Source organism: Anolis sagrei, chromosome 11, assembly GCF_037176765.1.
Source record: "Anolis sagrei isolate rAnoSag1 chromosome 11, rAnoSag1.mat, whole genome shotgun sequence".
Taxonomy (NCBI): domain Eukaryota; kingdom Metazoa; phylum Chordata; class Lepidosauria; order Squamata; family Dactyloidae; genus Anolis; species Anolis sagrei.
Genome location: NC_090031.1, coordinates 28853275 through 28869235, shown reverse-complemented (window position 1 = coordinate 28869235; position 15961 = coordinate 28853275). Strand labels below are relative to the sequence as shown.

The 15961-nt window shown below is 39.0% G+C and overlaps 1 protein-coding gene across 1 annotated transcript in view; it reads left to right on the top strand.

The window, feature by feature from the left end:
* Positions 1-2311: 2311 nt before the first annotated feature.
* Positions 2312-15961, top strand: part of MTMR4 (myotubularin related protein 4) — a 50921-nt gene continuing 37271 nt past the window's right edge. The window contains exons 1-2 of the mRNA XM_060756876.2: positions 2312-2396; positions 14332-14391. The gene's annotated coding sequence lies outside the window, so the exon portion shown is untranslated. The remainder of the gene's footprint in view (positions 2397-14331; positions 14392-15961) is intronic.

The following is a 15961-nucleotide window of genomic DNA, read 5'->3' as shown; positions in this document are numbered from 1 at the left end:
GGCAACAATAGTAATGAATTTAGAGTGATGGTGCAATAACAATAAGCAATAATAATCTAAGAGTAAAAGGCAACAATAATAATGCAATTAGAGCGATGGTGCAATAACTATAAGCAATAATAATATAAGAATAATAGGCAATAATGATTATACAATAAGAGTGATGTACAATAGCAAAAAGCAATGATAATGTAAGAATAATAGGCAATAATAGGCAACTCCAAGTGGCCAGCTACTGGTCAAATGACATTTAGTATAATGCCAAGTTTTAAAAAACTTTGTGCAATAATAATAGAAAATAATAATACAACAATAATAAGATAATATGAAAGAATAGTATTATTCATTCATTTATTTATTTGCATTATTTCTACCCCGCTCATATCAACCCGAAGGCGACTCAGAGCGGCGTACATAGTCGGCACAATTTGATGCCATAAAAATACATACATTGATAAACAAAAGAGCATTATAGTGCAATTAAACATAAAGACAGTGCATAATAACAATTTTAAAACTAAAAACTATATCCTCTCATATGAAAGTAGTGAAAATGATAAGAAATAAGAATGCAATAACAATAACAATGTGTAAAAATAATCATAAATAATAATGTGCAATAATAATAATGCAAGAATAATGTGCTAAAATAATCACAAATAATAATAATAATATGGAATAATAATAATGCAAGAACAATAACAATGTGCAAAAATAAGCATAGATAATAATAACAATGGTAAATAATAATGAAAACAATAATGTGCAAAAATAATCATAATGATAATATGAAATAATTCAATAGTAATGTGAAATAATAATAGAAAATAATAATACAGCAATAAGAAAATGTGAAAGAATAGTAATTACAATATGAAATAATAATAATGCAATACTATGAATAAGAAACGATATGAAAGTAGTGTCAATAACAGAAATAATAAGAATGAAATAACAATGTGCAAAAATAATCATAAATAATAAGTGCAATAATAATAATATTGCAGGAATAATAATGTGCTATAAATAATCACAAATAATATGAAATAATAATAATGCAAAAACAATAATGTGTAAAAATAATCATAATGATAATATGAAATAATGCAATAATAATGTGCAATAATAATAGAAAGTACTAATACAATAAAATATGAAAGAATAGTAATTACAATATGAAATAATAATAATGCAATACTGTGAATAAGAAAAAAATATGAAAGTAGTGTCAATAATCACAAATAATAATATGAATAATAATGCAAGAATAATAATAATGTGCAAAAATAAGCATAGATAGAAATGATAATAATAGGAAATAATAATGCAAGGACAATAATGTGCAATGATAGTAATATGAAATAATAATGCAATAATAATAATAATAATGCAAGAACAATAATGTGCAAAAATAATCACAAATAATAATAATATGAAATAATAATAATGCAAGAGCAATAATAATGTGCAAAAATAAGCATAGATAGTAATAATAATAAGAAATAATAATGCATGAACAATAATGTGCAATGACAGTAATATGAAATAATAATGCAATAATAATAATAATGCAAGAACAATAATAATGTGCAAAAATAAGCATAGATAGTAATAATAATAGGAAATAATAATGCATGAACAATAATGTGCAATGATAATAATATGAAATAATAATGCAATAATAATAATGCAAGAACAATAATAATGTGCAAAAATAATCACAAATAATATGAATAATAATAATAATGCAAAAACAATAATAATGTGCAAAAATAAGCATAAATAGAAATGATAATAATAGGAAATAATAATGCAAGAACAATAATAATGTGCAATGATAGTAATAGGAAATAATAATGTGCAATAGTAATCATAATAGGAAATGAGAGGACTGCAGGAAGAATCACAACCTGCAAAGCCAATCACCAGGAAGACTCAGGAAGTGTCTGTCCCAGCCTCGCCTTCTGATTGGTCCAAGTCCAGGCGTCGCGCGGGCGGGGCTACAGGCTCAGCCGAGGAAGGCAGTGCGCATGCTCAGAGCCGCCCTCCTCGCCTTGCCCAGACGCGCCTCCCCACTCGGCCAATCGGAGCCGGCCCCTCCTCGCCCCGCCTTCTCGGCCCCTCCTTTGGACGGCGCCGAGCGCAAAAACGGTCGAGATTGGCCGGCGCGAAGGACGCGCTGTGAATTCCCATTGGCCCATTCTCGAGGCAGAGGAGTGGCAGCGCAGCCGACGAATCGCAGCGAGGGAGGGCGAAAGAGCGGCGCGGCGATTGGGCGAGAGGGGCAGGGGGCGGCGATTGGGCGCTGGGCGGGCGAGGGGGCGGGGCCTGCGCGTGTGGTGTTTGAGGTGGGAGCAGCGCCGTCCGGAGGAGGAGGAGGAGAAGCCGTAGCGCAGGTGAGGAAGCCCCTCGGCGGCGGGATTTCCCCCTTCTCCCTCCCCGCCAGGCCGCACAGGCCCCGCCGGAGCAGAAGGCCCCACCGGCTAGGCCTCAAGCCTGCGCTCGAGTGGGCCCTGTCACTCACAAGACGGAGGGGGGAGGAGCCTCCGTAGGCCGCGCCCCTCCCCGGACCCTGCTCCCGAGTCTCTTCCCGCAAGCCACGCCCCTTCGGCGTTCTGCGCATGCTCGGGGCATATGCAGCCTCTAGAGATGGACAAGGCCCTGCCCTTCTCCCCTTCTGTCCTCCCACTCAGATGCAAAACAATATGGAATACTCACAGCAATAGGAAATGATAGCAATGTAAACATTTATTTCGTATCAAAAGCATTGCAATATTAATATAATAAACACTTTATACTATATATACATATATACATATATATATACAATTATATGCAAAAACATTACAATATAAATATAATAAACACTTATACTATATATATACACACACAATCAATTATAAATTAATATACATTAATATATAAGTATTCCTTTATATTAATATTTCTATTATTTCATATCCCTATGAGTGTTCCATATTATGCTGATTAGTGCACATTAGGAATACTACTGTTTGTAATATATTACAATATTGTTAATATTATATATAATATATATTAGTATAATAATATAATGTCATTATAAATTGTATATATATTACTATATATTAGTAATATCTAATATTAATATTTTATTGTGCTAATTTATTTATTTGTCCTGTCAGGACAACCAGTCAAATTATATTACATTTCTAACAGAACAAAGCAAACAAACAGACAAAATACAAAGTGAGTCTGGTAGTTGATTAAATGTCCTTTGACCAGTATCTGGCCACTTGGAGTGCCTCTGGTGTTGCCGCAAGAAGGTCCTCCATGGTGCATGTGTCAGGGCTCAGGGTGCATTGCAGCAGGTGGTCAGTGGTTTGCTCTTCTCCACACTCGCATGTCGTGGATTCCACTTTGTGGCCCCATTTCTTAAGATTGGCTCTGCATCTCGTGGTGCCAGAGCGCAGTCTGTTCAGTGCTTTCCAAGTCGCCCAGTCTTCTGAGTGCCCAGGGGGGAGTCTCTCATCTGGTATCACCCATGGATTGAGATGCTGGGTTTGGGCCTGCCACTTTTGGACTCTCGCTTGCTGGGGTGTTCCAGCAAGTGTCTCTGTAGATCTAAGAAAAGTATGTCTTGATTTGAGTCGTTGACGTGCTGGCTGATACCCAAGCAAGGGATGAGCTGGAGATGTCTCTGCCTTGGTCCTTTCACTATTGGCTGCTACTTCCCGGCGGATGTCAGGTGGTACAATACCGGCTAAGCAGTGTAATTTCTCCAGTGGTGTGGGGCGCAGACACCCTGTGATAATGCGGCATGTTTCATTAAGAGCCACATCTACTGTTTTAGCGTGGTGAGATGTGTTCCACATTGGGCATGCGTACTCAGCAGCAGAGTAGCATAGCGCAAGGGCAGATGTCTTCACTGTATCTGGTTGTGATCCCCGGGTTGTGCCAGTCACTTTTCGTATGATGTTGTTTCTAGCGCCCACTTTTTGCTTGATGTTCAGGCAGTGCTTCTTGTAGGTCAGAGCACGGTCCAGAGTGACTCCCAGGTATTTGGGTGCGCTGCAATGCTCCAGTGGGATTCCTTCCCAGGTAATAATCCTCAAAGCTCGGGATGCTTCTCTGTTCTTGAGATGAAAGGCACATGTCTGTGTTTTAGATGGATTAGGGATCAGCTGGTTTTCCCTGTAATAGGCAGTAAGAGCACCTAGAGCTTCGAAAAGCCTCTGTTCTACCATCTCAAAGCTCCCTGCTTGAGCAGAAATGGCACAATCATCAGCATAGATGAAACTCTCATCTATATTGTGCTAATATTATTATGTAATGCAATATACTAATAATAATAGATTATAATATTTTTATATTTCACATTCCATGTAATATTACTAATAATATTACAATATACTGGTATAGTACAATATAGTAATATATAATACTATTACGCTGTGCTAATGATATAATGTGTACACATATAATATTGATAATATTATCTTATGCAATATAATACTAATAACAATGCAATATAATAATTTTATATTTCACATTACATGTAATAATTCTAATAATATTACAGTATAGTGGTATAATATCATATAGTAATATATAATATTAATATTGTGCTGTGCTAATAATTTAATATATTATATGTACATATGACTTGTAAGCCACTCTGAGTCCCCATCGTGGTGAGAGAGGGCGAAATATAAACATTGTAAATAAGTAAATAAATTATTATATATTGTTATATTATTAGCATAGCACGATATTGTATATTGTATTACCTACCACTATACTGCAATATTATTAGTAATATTACATGTAATATATAATATACCATTATTATATTATTATATATTTTTATATTGTATTATATATCATAACAATAAAACTGTATATCATATATTATAGATTATCAGTAGTAATTGTATTTAATATATTATTATTATATTGTATTATTTGTATTACATTATATTATTATATGTACATTAATATATTATTAGCATAGCACAATATTAGAAATATATATTAGTATATTGTACTATATACCACTCTACTGCAATATTATTAGTAATATTACATGTAATATATAATATGCAATTATTATATTATCATATACTGTTATGTTGTACTATATTAGTATACCACAATGTATATAACACACTACCAGCATAATATTCTATTAGTATTATATGATATATTGTACTATATATCATAATATTAAAACAGTATGTCATTCTATATTATTATATATTATATTAACAGTAGTAATTATATTTAATTTATTAGTATTACTATATTTTAGTATTATTATAGTATTATCTTGTATTATTAGTATTGTATCAATTACAATGTTATTAATACTATGTGTATATATAATATATGATAAATGTTGTATATTGTACTATAGTATAGAATATATGCAATATATATAATATAGTGTATGTATATAGTGTGTGTATATATATTGTTATACATACATATATATAGTTATATATATATATTGTACTACACTATACTGCAATATTATTAGTCATATTACATGCAATATATAATTGTATAAAAATAATAGTTTTATTTCAATATGTAGTACAATACTAAAATATACTGGTGGTGTATTATATATATTGTGGTATAATAATATAGTATTACATGTAATATTACTAATAATATTTTGGCATTGAATGTTTGCCATTGTGTTTATTTTGCTGGAAACTGCCCGGAGTCCCCCTGGGGATAAAGGGTGGGTTATAAATAAAGTATTATTATTGTTATTGTTGTTAATATTGAAGTATAGTGGTATAATACGATATACGATATAACACAAATATTGTGCTATGCTAATTATGTCCTCCCACTCAAGAATAATGTGCATAAATAATAGTATTCATAATTTGTATATTATATATTACATTAATATTACTACTAATAATATAATATTATATATTACATGTAATATTACTAATAAGAATTGTATATTATATACGAGCTTGGGTACTCGGCTTTGCCTGGGTTATTTGAAAAAATATTTTTTTTAATTGTACTAAATGCATAAGTTTGTGGAGTGAGAACAATAATGTTAAAAAATTATAATAATCAGGATAATAATAGAAAATAATAATAATTCAATAACAACAATGTGAAAAATAATAATGATAATAGGAAATCATAATGCAAGAACAATAATAATGTCCAAAATAATCATAATAATTGGAAATAATCATAATGCAAGAACAATCTTATTGTGCAAAAATAATCAAATGACAATAATAATGACAAATAATAATGACAATAATAATGGTTGGAAAGCTGCTTTGACCCTTGCCACTCATTTTGTAGTCAGATGAGCACCCAAATGAGTTGGAGGAGGGAAAGACTGGGCCATTTTGAAAGGGAGGTAATTGAGATTCTGGGACAGATTGGGGTAAGTTGTAAGAGGGATAGAGAAATATGATGTGTACATTCAGTTTTATCATGCTTATTTACTGTATTATTATACGTATTGTATTTAACTTACTATGTAGAGTTTTATTAAGTTGTATCAAGCTTTGTTGTTAGGTTTGGCATGGTGATATGGCCTAAGGGCTAATCAAATAAAATGTGTATAGGCAGTAAGATTAATTTCTGACATTGCAATCGACTGAAAACAAAGCAAACCTTAAGATGATCAACACAAAGATTACATAATGAAAAAGTGAATAGTTCTAACCATTACAATCAATAAGAAAATATATCAAAGAATATACAATAGAGTCTCGCTTATCCGACATAAATGGGCCTGCAGAACGTCGGATAAACGAAAATCTTGGATAATATGGAGTCTCCTACTGTTACACGGCCTTGAGACGGCCGTATTTGGGATATTTTCCCCTATAAGAAAGTCGGCCATTTAATAAACATTGACATTTTGGAAGGAGAGCGTATGGTCCTGTGCTTTGCTCTGAAGCTGAGAGAGTGTGACTCCCAAGAACAGTCCAGATGAAGAGAAAGGAAAGGGGGAAAGGTACAGGGGAAAGAAAGAAAGAAAGTCGGGAGAGGCTGCAGCAGTTTTTGCCTAAACCTACAAATTAGTTTCTCCCTTATTTTGACTTGAGAACAGATGTCAGCAAATAGACCTTTGAGACTGCGCTACATAGCAGAGTAGACTCATATAATGCAGTTAAACTGCACGGTAAGGCAATGTAGTTGCAACTTGAAAGAAATGTGCAGAATCAGCTTCTGGAGACGCCCGCCTGCCATCTGGTTGTAGCATTTTAGGTGCTTTTTGGACTGCAACTCCCATCATTCCTACCCTTGGCAATACTAGCTAGAGTTGATGACGATTGTGCCGAGGCTTTGGATGGAAATATATGTGATTCTATAGGCAAATTTCGACATAAATAGGTGCGATTCTATAGTCAGGTTTCAGTGGAACTAGATGTGATTCAGTGGTTCGCTTTGGGTGGAAATAGTTGCAATTCTACAGTCAGGTTTCAAGGGAAATAGGTGCGATTTTATAGTTAGGTGTCAATGGAACTAGACGTGATTCAATGGTCGGCTTGGGTAGAAATAGACGTGATTCTATAGTCAAATTTCGATGGAAATAGATGTGATTCTGTAGCCGGATTTCGATGGAAATAGATGTGATTGTATAGCCAGGTTTCCATGGAACTAGGCGTGATTCTATGGTCAGCTTTGGATGGAAATAGATGTGATTCTGTAGTCAAATTTAAATGGAAATATGTGTGATTCTATAGTCAGGTTTCAGTGGAACTAGGCATGATTCTGTGGTCAGCTTTGGGTGAAAATAGACTTGATTCTATAGTCAAATTTCGATGAAAATAGGTGCGATTGTATAGCCATGTTTCAGTGGACTAGGAATGAGTCTATGGTCAGCTTTGGGTGGAAATAGGTGTGATTCTATAGTCAAATTCGATGGAAATAGGTGTGATTCTATAATCAGGTTTCAATGGAATTAGACTTAATTCTGTGGTCAGTTTTGGGTGGAAATAGACGTGATTCTATGGTTAAATTTTGATGGGAATAGGTGTGATTGTATAGTCAAGTTTCAGAACTAGATGTGATTTTGTGATCAACTTTGGATGGAAATAGACATGATTCTATGCTTAAATTTTGATGGGTATAGGTGTGATTCTATAGTCAAGTTTCAGAACTAGATGTGATTTTGTGATCAACTTTGGATGGAAATAGACATGATTCTATAGTCAAATTTCAGTGGAAATCGGTGCGATTCTATAGTCAGGTTTCCACGGAACTAGACATGATTCAGTGGTCAGCTTTGGATGGAAATATATGTGATTCTATAGTCAAATTTCAATGGAAATAGATGCGATTCTATAGTCAGGTTTCAATGGAACTAGACGTGATTCTGTGATCAACTTTGGATAGAAATAGATGTGATTCTATAGTCAAGTTTCAATGGAACTAGATGCAATTCTGTGATTAGCTTTGGGTGGACATCAATGTGTTTCTATAGTCAAATTTCAATGGAAATAAGTGCGATCCTATGCAGGCCTTGTCCAGCATTTCAGGCATGGAGAGAAGTATAGAGGGACTTTAGGAACAGCGATGCTTCAAGTGGAGAAGGTAAACAGGCGAATGTTGCACGCAAAGGTCCTGGACTCCGATCTCCACCCTTGGGGCCATAGTTCGAGCGATTTGAGGGTGTTGTTTTCCCTCCGTGGGTTGCTTCCCAAAATAAGAGGACCTGAAAGCGTTACCACAGGCCTCGCTTCCCCAGCTGCAGACGGTTGGTAGGTGGGTGAAAGGCATCGTAGTTCAACTTTCGCTCAGCCGGGAAGAGTTGAGCTGAATCCTGCTGAAGATGCAAATCTGGCTCCTTGTTTTGAAAGCTGGGTGGCCGCCGTTCCCAGAGACGGTTTGAGATGATGTCTATTCTTAAGGATTATGTTGTTGTTGTGTTGCCTCAAGTTGTTCCTGACCTCTGTCGACCCCTTGCGGGTTTCCCTGAGGCTGAGGGGTTATGTGGGGGGAAATCTCTTTCGGTTGTATTGTACAAATCGGTTTCGTCATGTTCGGGGACAGCCTCGGTGACATTTGTGTGAAGGAATCCGACCCATCGCTGGCCAATAAAAAGAGAAGCTCTCAAACGTCCCACTGAAATCCTCTCTTCTGATCCTGGCTTGTGCGATTCCTAGCATCCCCTTCAACCAGCCCTTGGTGAGGGATTATGGAAGTCATAGACTTAATAATAATAATAATAATGATAATATAGTCTGGCAGGGATGTACGTTTCCACCTCTATTTCAAAAACAAAGGATGTGTTTATTTTCAGCGGAGGTTTTCCAATTTTCAACATCAGTCAAGAATTTTTTTGCCACTTTTCAAGCATTTTCAGGTGTGTTGTCGAAGGCTTTCATGGCCAGAATCACTGGGTTGGTATGAATTTTCCGGGCTCTCTGGCCATGTTCTGGCAGCATTCTCTCCTGCTGTTTTGCCCACATCTATGGCAGGCATCCTCAGAGTTTGTGAGGTATATTGGAAACTAGGCAAGGGAAGTTTACGTATCTGTGGAATGTCAGGATGGGAGAAAGAATTCTTGTCTGTTGAAGGCAAGTGTGAATGTTGTAATTAATCACTGTGATTCCTGCCTGGAGGAATCCTTTGTTGGAAGGTGTTAGCTGCTGAACCTTTTCATGTTAGCTGAACATTTTCAGGTGTTCTTTCCATCTCTACTTTGTGTTCCTTGAGTGCGAATGAAGGGCTTTCCTGCCTGGGGGAATCCTTTGTTGGGGGGTATTAACTGGCTGAACATTTTCATGTTAGCTGAACATTTTCAGGTGTTCTTTCCATCTCTGCTTTGTATTCTTTGAGTGCAAATGAGGGGTTTTCTTGCCTAAATGAAATGATTTCCAAATGATGTTCTGTTGTATTTCCGCACGGCACAGTTATAGCACTTTGACACCTTCCTGAGAAATCTTGGGATTATTTTGGTGAATTCTCTGCTACGGCGGTCCAATCCTGAACTACAGCACTAGCCCTCTTATCAGATAATTTCAAGGAGCATTCCATAGTAATAATAATTAAAAATATTTTTATTGGGTTGCTGTGAGTTTTCCAGGCTGTCTGCCATGTTTCTGAAGCATTCTCTCCTGACATTTGACCTGCATCTATGGCAGGCATCCTTAGAGATTGTGAGGTCTATTGGAAACTAGGAAAATGGGGTTTATATATCTGTGGAATAATGTCCAGGGTGGGAGAAAGAACTCTTGTCTGCTTGACAGTGAGTGTTACAATTGGCCACCTTCATTAGCAGCTTCAAGATCTGGCTGCTTACTGCCTGGGGGAATCCTTTGTTGAGATGTGATTAGCTGGCCCTGAATTGTATTGTCAAAGGCTTTCATGGCTGGAATAATAATAATATTGTATTGATGGAGTCTTTCGTGACCAGAATCACTGGGTTGTTGTGAGTTTTCCGGGCTGTATGGCCATGTTCCAGAAGCATTCTCTCCTGGACAGAGGCCTCACAACCTCTGAGGATGCCTGCCATAGATGTAGGCGAAAAGTCAGGAGAGAATGCTTCTGGAACATGGCCAGACAGCCTGCAAAACTCACAGCAACTCAGTGATTCTGGTCTCCATCAATACAATATTATTATTATTTGTTACTTGTGGCTTGAGATGTGGTACAATACAGTCCACGCACACCAACCTCATATGCATGCAATCAGATGCATTCCAGTCCCGCAGCTCTGTCCCAGTTGCTTAGCCAATCCTTCCTTCCTTCCTTGATCCTAATCCCGCCTCACCTGACCCTTCCTGATCCTGGCCTGGCTATTTATTGCCCTCCTTGGTCCTTGTCTTTGTCCGGATATGGGCTGCTTGTTGGTTAGTCCCGGTTCCAGGTGGAGGGCTGTGGGTGTGTCTGTTTGTGCGTTGTCGAGTTACATGTCGGTGCAGAGTTCTCTGGCATTCTTTTACATTTGGCAGAGTTTGAAGTCCATGCTGTCAATGTCAAAACCGCAAATGGGAAGGGATCTGTATTAGGCGCACCCTCGATAATGGGAAACCTATTTGGTGGCAATGCTACGGATGAGACCCAGCCCCACCCAGCAGTGGGACCTTTAGCAAACTTTGTCAAAAAGAAAAAAAGGCACAAAATACACTATTCAAGCTCTTGAAGGTGTTTAAAATGCTCCTGGATAGGCCTTCAACTTCTAGCAAACTCGTGACACTGTTTCCTTGGCAAGGAAAGTTTTGTTCTTGCCTTTTCTCTCTGTCTGCAGACTAAAAGGTCTGTGTTTGGTATCAAATGTTGTCTTTGTTGTTGTGACGTTGGTCTGGACGGGATCTCAACACAGGTCGAAGGCCTTTGCTGGGAACAAGAAACCTCCAGGTCGAGTCTTGCAAGCTCAGGGCAGCCATTGCTCCTTTGACGGATGATAATGACTCTTTCTGTTTCCCTACTACAGCGTTTCTCATCCCTAGGTGGGTCACGGGGGTTTCAGAGGGCTCGTCATCAGAAAACATATATTTCTGGTGGTCTTAAAGGCTGAAGATCTCTCCGCATGCCCTTCTCTTCCTTTTTGGAAACAGACGGCGAATCCTCACACCAAAAGCCCCCCTCCGCTGTGATTGGTCACCCTCTCAGCCAAGGGGAGGGCTGCTTCTGAGACTCCAAGTGGGAAGAGGAGAGCAGGTGTCGTTGGCGCATGGCAGCGTGGTGCGCATGTATGGGTGAGGGAAAGTGTGTGAGGCTGGAGAGAGGCTCACGCCAGCAAGTCCCTACAAAGCGTGGGTGTTCTGTGTGGGAAGTTTGGCCCAATTCTATCATTGGTGGGGTTCAGAATGCTCTTTGATTGTAGGGGAACTATACATCTCAGCTATTACAACTCCCAAATGTCAAGGTCTATTTTCCCCCAAACTCCGCCAGTGTTCACATTTGGGCATATTGAGTATTTGTGCCAAGTTTGGTTCAGATATGTCACCTACATTGAGTGCTCTCTGGATGTAGGCGAACCACAACTCCAAAACTCAAGGCCAATGCCCACCAAACCCTTCCAGTATTTTCTGTTGGCTGTGGGAGTTCTGTGAGCCAGGTTTAGTTCAATTCTATTGTTGGTGGGGTTCAGAATACTCTTTGATTGGAGGTGAACTATAAATCCCAGTAACTACAACTCCCAAATATCAAGGTCTGTTTTCTCCAAACTCCACCGTTGTTCACATTTGGACTTATTGAATATTTGTGCCAAGTTTGGTTCAGATATGTCATCTATATTGAGTGCTCTCTGGATGTAGGTGAACCAAATTTGATCCAGATCTCTCATTTTGTGAGTCCATACTGCTGTATGGATGTAGATGAACTACAACTCCAAAACCAAAGGTGAATGCCCACCAAACCCTTCCAGTATTTTCTGTTGGTCATGGGAGTTCTGTGTGCCAAGAGTGGTTCAGTTCCATCATTGGTGGAGTTCACAATACTCTTTGGCATTAGGAAGAAGGTTGAGAAACGCTGCCCTACTACTTTGCTGGGTATCATTATCTGCTGGTGGGATTCTGTGATGCAAGGGGTTGCATTGTAGGACGGCCTTCCATGCTAGACAGACAGGCTCAGACATCAGTAATGGGGCATCTCAGGCCAAAGGTTGCGACTGGATCTTGGGAACACACCAAGATCTTGGGGAACATCTCAAAAAGCAAAGCCACCCAGTTTCAAACACGGTTTGGCCTTCATATTTGCTCAAGCATCAAGGCATGACCGGGCAACAATGGCCACGGAGTTGGGCTTTCAGACCACCCACGGGCCTATTCAGACCGTGAGAAACCGGATCAGGGCTCGTACTCGGTTTCAGTTCTGCTGCTTCTAAATTTGGCTGCCACTCGAACTCTCTCCCGCCCCTTCCTCAATGCGTTTTGGCCGTAGCAAAGGTAAGGCTGGGTTCACAGGAGGCTGGTGGAAATGGGAATGCTCCAAAGGTTGGGGAGTTGTCCTGGATATTTCTGCGTAGCACCTGTAGAGAACCCTCTCTTGCAGATTTATGTCGCTGGTGGATTCTGAGTGCATCAAGAAGAACAACCTGTACTGCCTTCCTGACAATTTGCCAACTTTCTGGAGGAATCGAAGTCTCGTTTTTTTAGCTCGTAACTTCAGGATCACTCGTGTTTCTCTTTCTCTTTCCTTTCTTTGCACTGGGGCTTTCACCAAGCAGGCGAACCAGACAGTCCTGTACGTATTTGCTGAAAAGTAAGCTGTATTGAGGGACTTATTCTCAGTTAGGTGTGGCTCGGGCTGTAGTGTAACCAGATGGGCCTCGGTAGATTAACTAGTGTATGCATATCATACCTAAATGATAGTTATCAAGAGCGCAAGCTTTGCTTTAAGGAGGTGCCTGCAACTCATTTTGGAGAAGGCAGTCCCTTTTCTGTGATGGTGGTTGATTCTTGCCATTTGTATAGACTGTTTTTGCGTCTTTGTTTTTCTGATCTATAGCAGCCCCAGGGCAATTCTATCACAAGGTTTTCTTGGGTTGGTTCAGAAGAGGTTGGTCATTAAAAAAAATCAACTGCTGACTTTTTCAATCAGTCAGCATGTTTTGGGAATGCTGGCTGAGGATTCTGTGAGTTATAGTGCTGGAAATAGCAACCTCCCAAGCCTTTCATTATTCATTTGTTAATGTATATATTTGCTAACCTATATTCTATACTAGCTGTCCCTGGCCACACGTTGCTGTGGCCTAGTCTGGTTAAATGGGAACGAAAGCAAAGAGAAAGAGGTGGTTTCTAATATATGTGATTTTTTTTGTCGACATTTTTGTCGTTCCATATTTTTCCCTGTCACAGGTATGACATCTATTTAATAGTAGGTATGTGAAAACTAAAAACATGCGCCTATGAGGGTTGTACTAGATTGCCTTTGGGGACCTCTCCCAGATTTATGATAGCTATCATGTGTGTGTGTGTGTATTAATATGAATGTATGTGTGTGATATATGGCTGCTTGGCTTTCTGTCTGGAGGGCTTTGCTGGTGTCTTCTTGCATGGTAGAAGAGAGTTGGATTGGATTGTCTTAGGAGGTCTCTTCCAGATTTATGATACCTGTCATGTATATGTATATAATATATATGTGTGTGTATGGTTTATCATATTTTCATCTGCCTGGCCATCTGTCTGGAGGGCTTTGATGCTGTCTTCTTGCATTATAGAAGAGGGTTGGATTGGATGCTCTTTACCTGTCCTTTTGTATATACAGAGACCTACACAGTTACCTGGAATGGGTTGGAATAGGAATAGGATCATATCCTTCCCAGCTCAAGTTTTGGTAAAAATCCTTGTTGACTTGTTTAGATCTCTTCCTGACTTCTCTTCCATTGTTGCTTTCTCTTCTCAGGAACATGTCAATTTCCAGTGCACTCCGGCACCTGCAGGCCGAGGAGGATTGATTCCCAAGGTATGTCACTATTCAATTTGATATCCCAACTTGGAATAATACACTCACAATATAAAGCCAAACCTAACGTTTTCTGGAAACCTCATTTTGCAAAACCAGAAATGAGTTCCCAGTCACTTCTCTATATTTCCCCCCAGGTCTGTTTGTTTCTTGGGAAGTCCATGCGTCTCCCAGAGACGGGAAGTAAGCTTCTGAGCTTGCCGGGGGTTCATAACCCCAGAGTAATACAGAAGTCCTAAAATGACATGTATTTATTTATTTATCATGTCAGAAGCAAGTTGACATGTATTTAAAGGTCACAAAGTTTAAAAACTTGGCATGATGCTAAATGCCCTTTGATCAGAAGTTGGCGCCTAGGAGTGCCTCTGGTGTTTCAGTGGGAAGGTCCTCCATTGTGCATGGGGCAGGGCTCAGACTGCATTGTAGCAACTGGTCTCTTTTCCACACTCACATGTCATGCACTTCACTTTATAGCACCATTTCTTAAGGTTGGCTCTGCATCAAGTCTGTTCAGCGTCTTGCAAATCAACCAGTTTTTTGTGTGCCCAGAAGGGAGTCTCTCATCCAGTCTCAGCCACTGATTAAAGTTCTGGGTTTTGCCTGCCATTTTTGGACTCTCGCTTGCTGAGGTGTTCCTGCGAGTATCTCTGTAGATCTTAGGAATCTGTTTCTTAATATAAGCCCCACAAATTGGCATACTTGCTGATATCCTAAGAGAGGATGGGCTGGAGATGTCACTGCCTTGGTCCTTTCATTATAATCTGCTACTTCCTGACGGATGTCAGGTGGTGCAATACTGGCTAAACAGTATAATTTCTCCAGCGGTGTAGGACATAGACATCCTGTGATAATGTGGCATGTCTCATTAGGAGCCACATCCACTGTTTTAACGTGGTGACATGTGTTCCATACTGGGCATGAGTATTCAGCAGCAGAGTAGCTTCACTGTGTCTGGTTGTGATCCCCAGGTTGTGCCAGTTGGCTTTTGTATGATATTGTTTCTAGCATTTACAAGTACTTCTTGTAAGTCAGAGCACAGTCCAGGGTAACTTCCTGGAATGCTCCAGGGGGATTCCTTGCCAGGCAATCCTCACAGCTTGAGATGCTTGTCTGTTCGTAAGGTGAAAAGCACATGCCTGTGTTTTAGATGGATTAGGAATCAGTTGGTTTTCCCTGTAATAGGCAGTAAGAGTGCCTTAAGTTCCAGAGAGCTTCTGCTCAACCATTTCAAACCTCCCTGCTTGAGCAGTGATGGCACAATCGTTAGCATAGATGAAACTGTCTGTCCCTTCTGGCAGTGGCTGATCATTTGTGTAAATGTTAAACATGGATGGAGTAAGCACGCTCCCCTGAGGCAGGCCATTCTTCTGTTTTCTCCATCTGCTTCTCTGACCCTCGAACTCAACAAAAAGCTCCTGTTTTGTAGCAGATTTCCTATGAAGTAGGTGAGGTGGTCGTCCTTTAAAATATTGTACATTTTTCTCCGGAGGAGGCAATGATTTACGGTATCATATGTTGTTGACAGGTCTACGCATACCTATTTAGGAACAATGAATGACCCTTACTCATA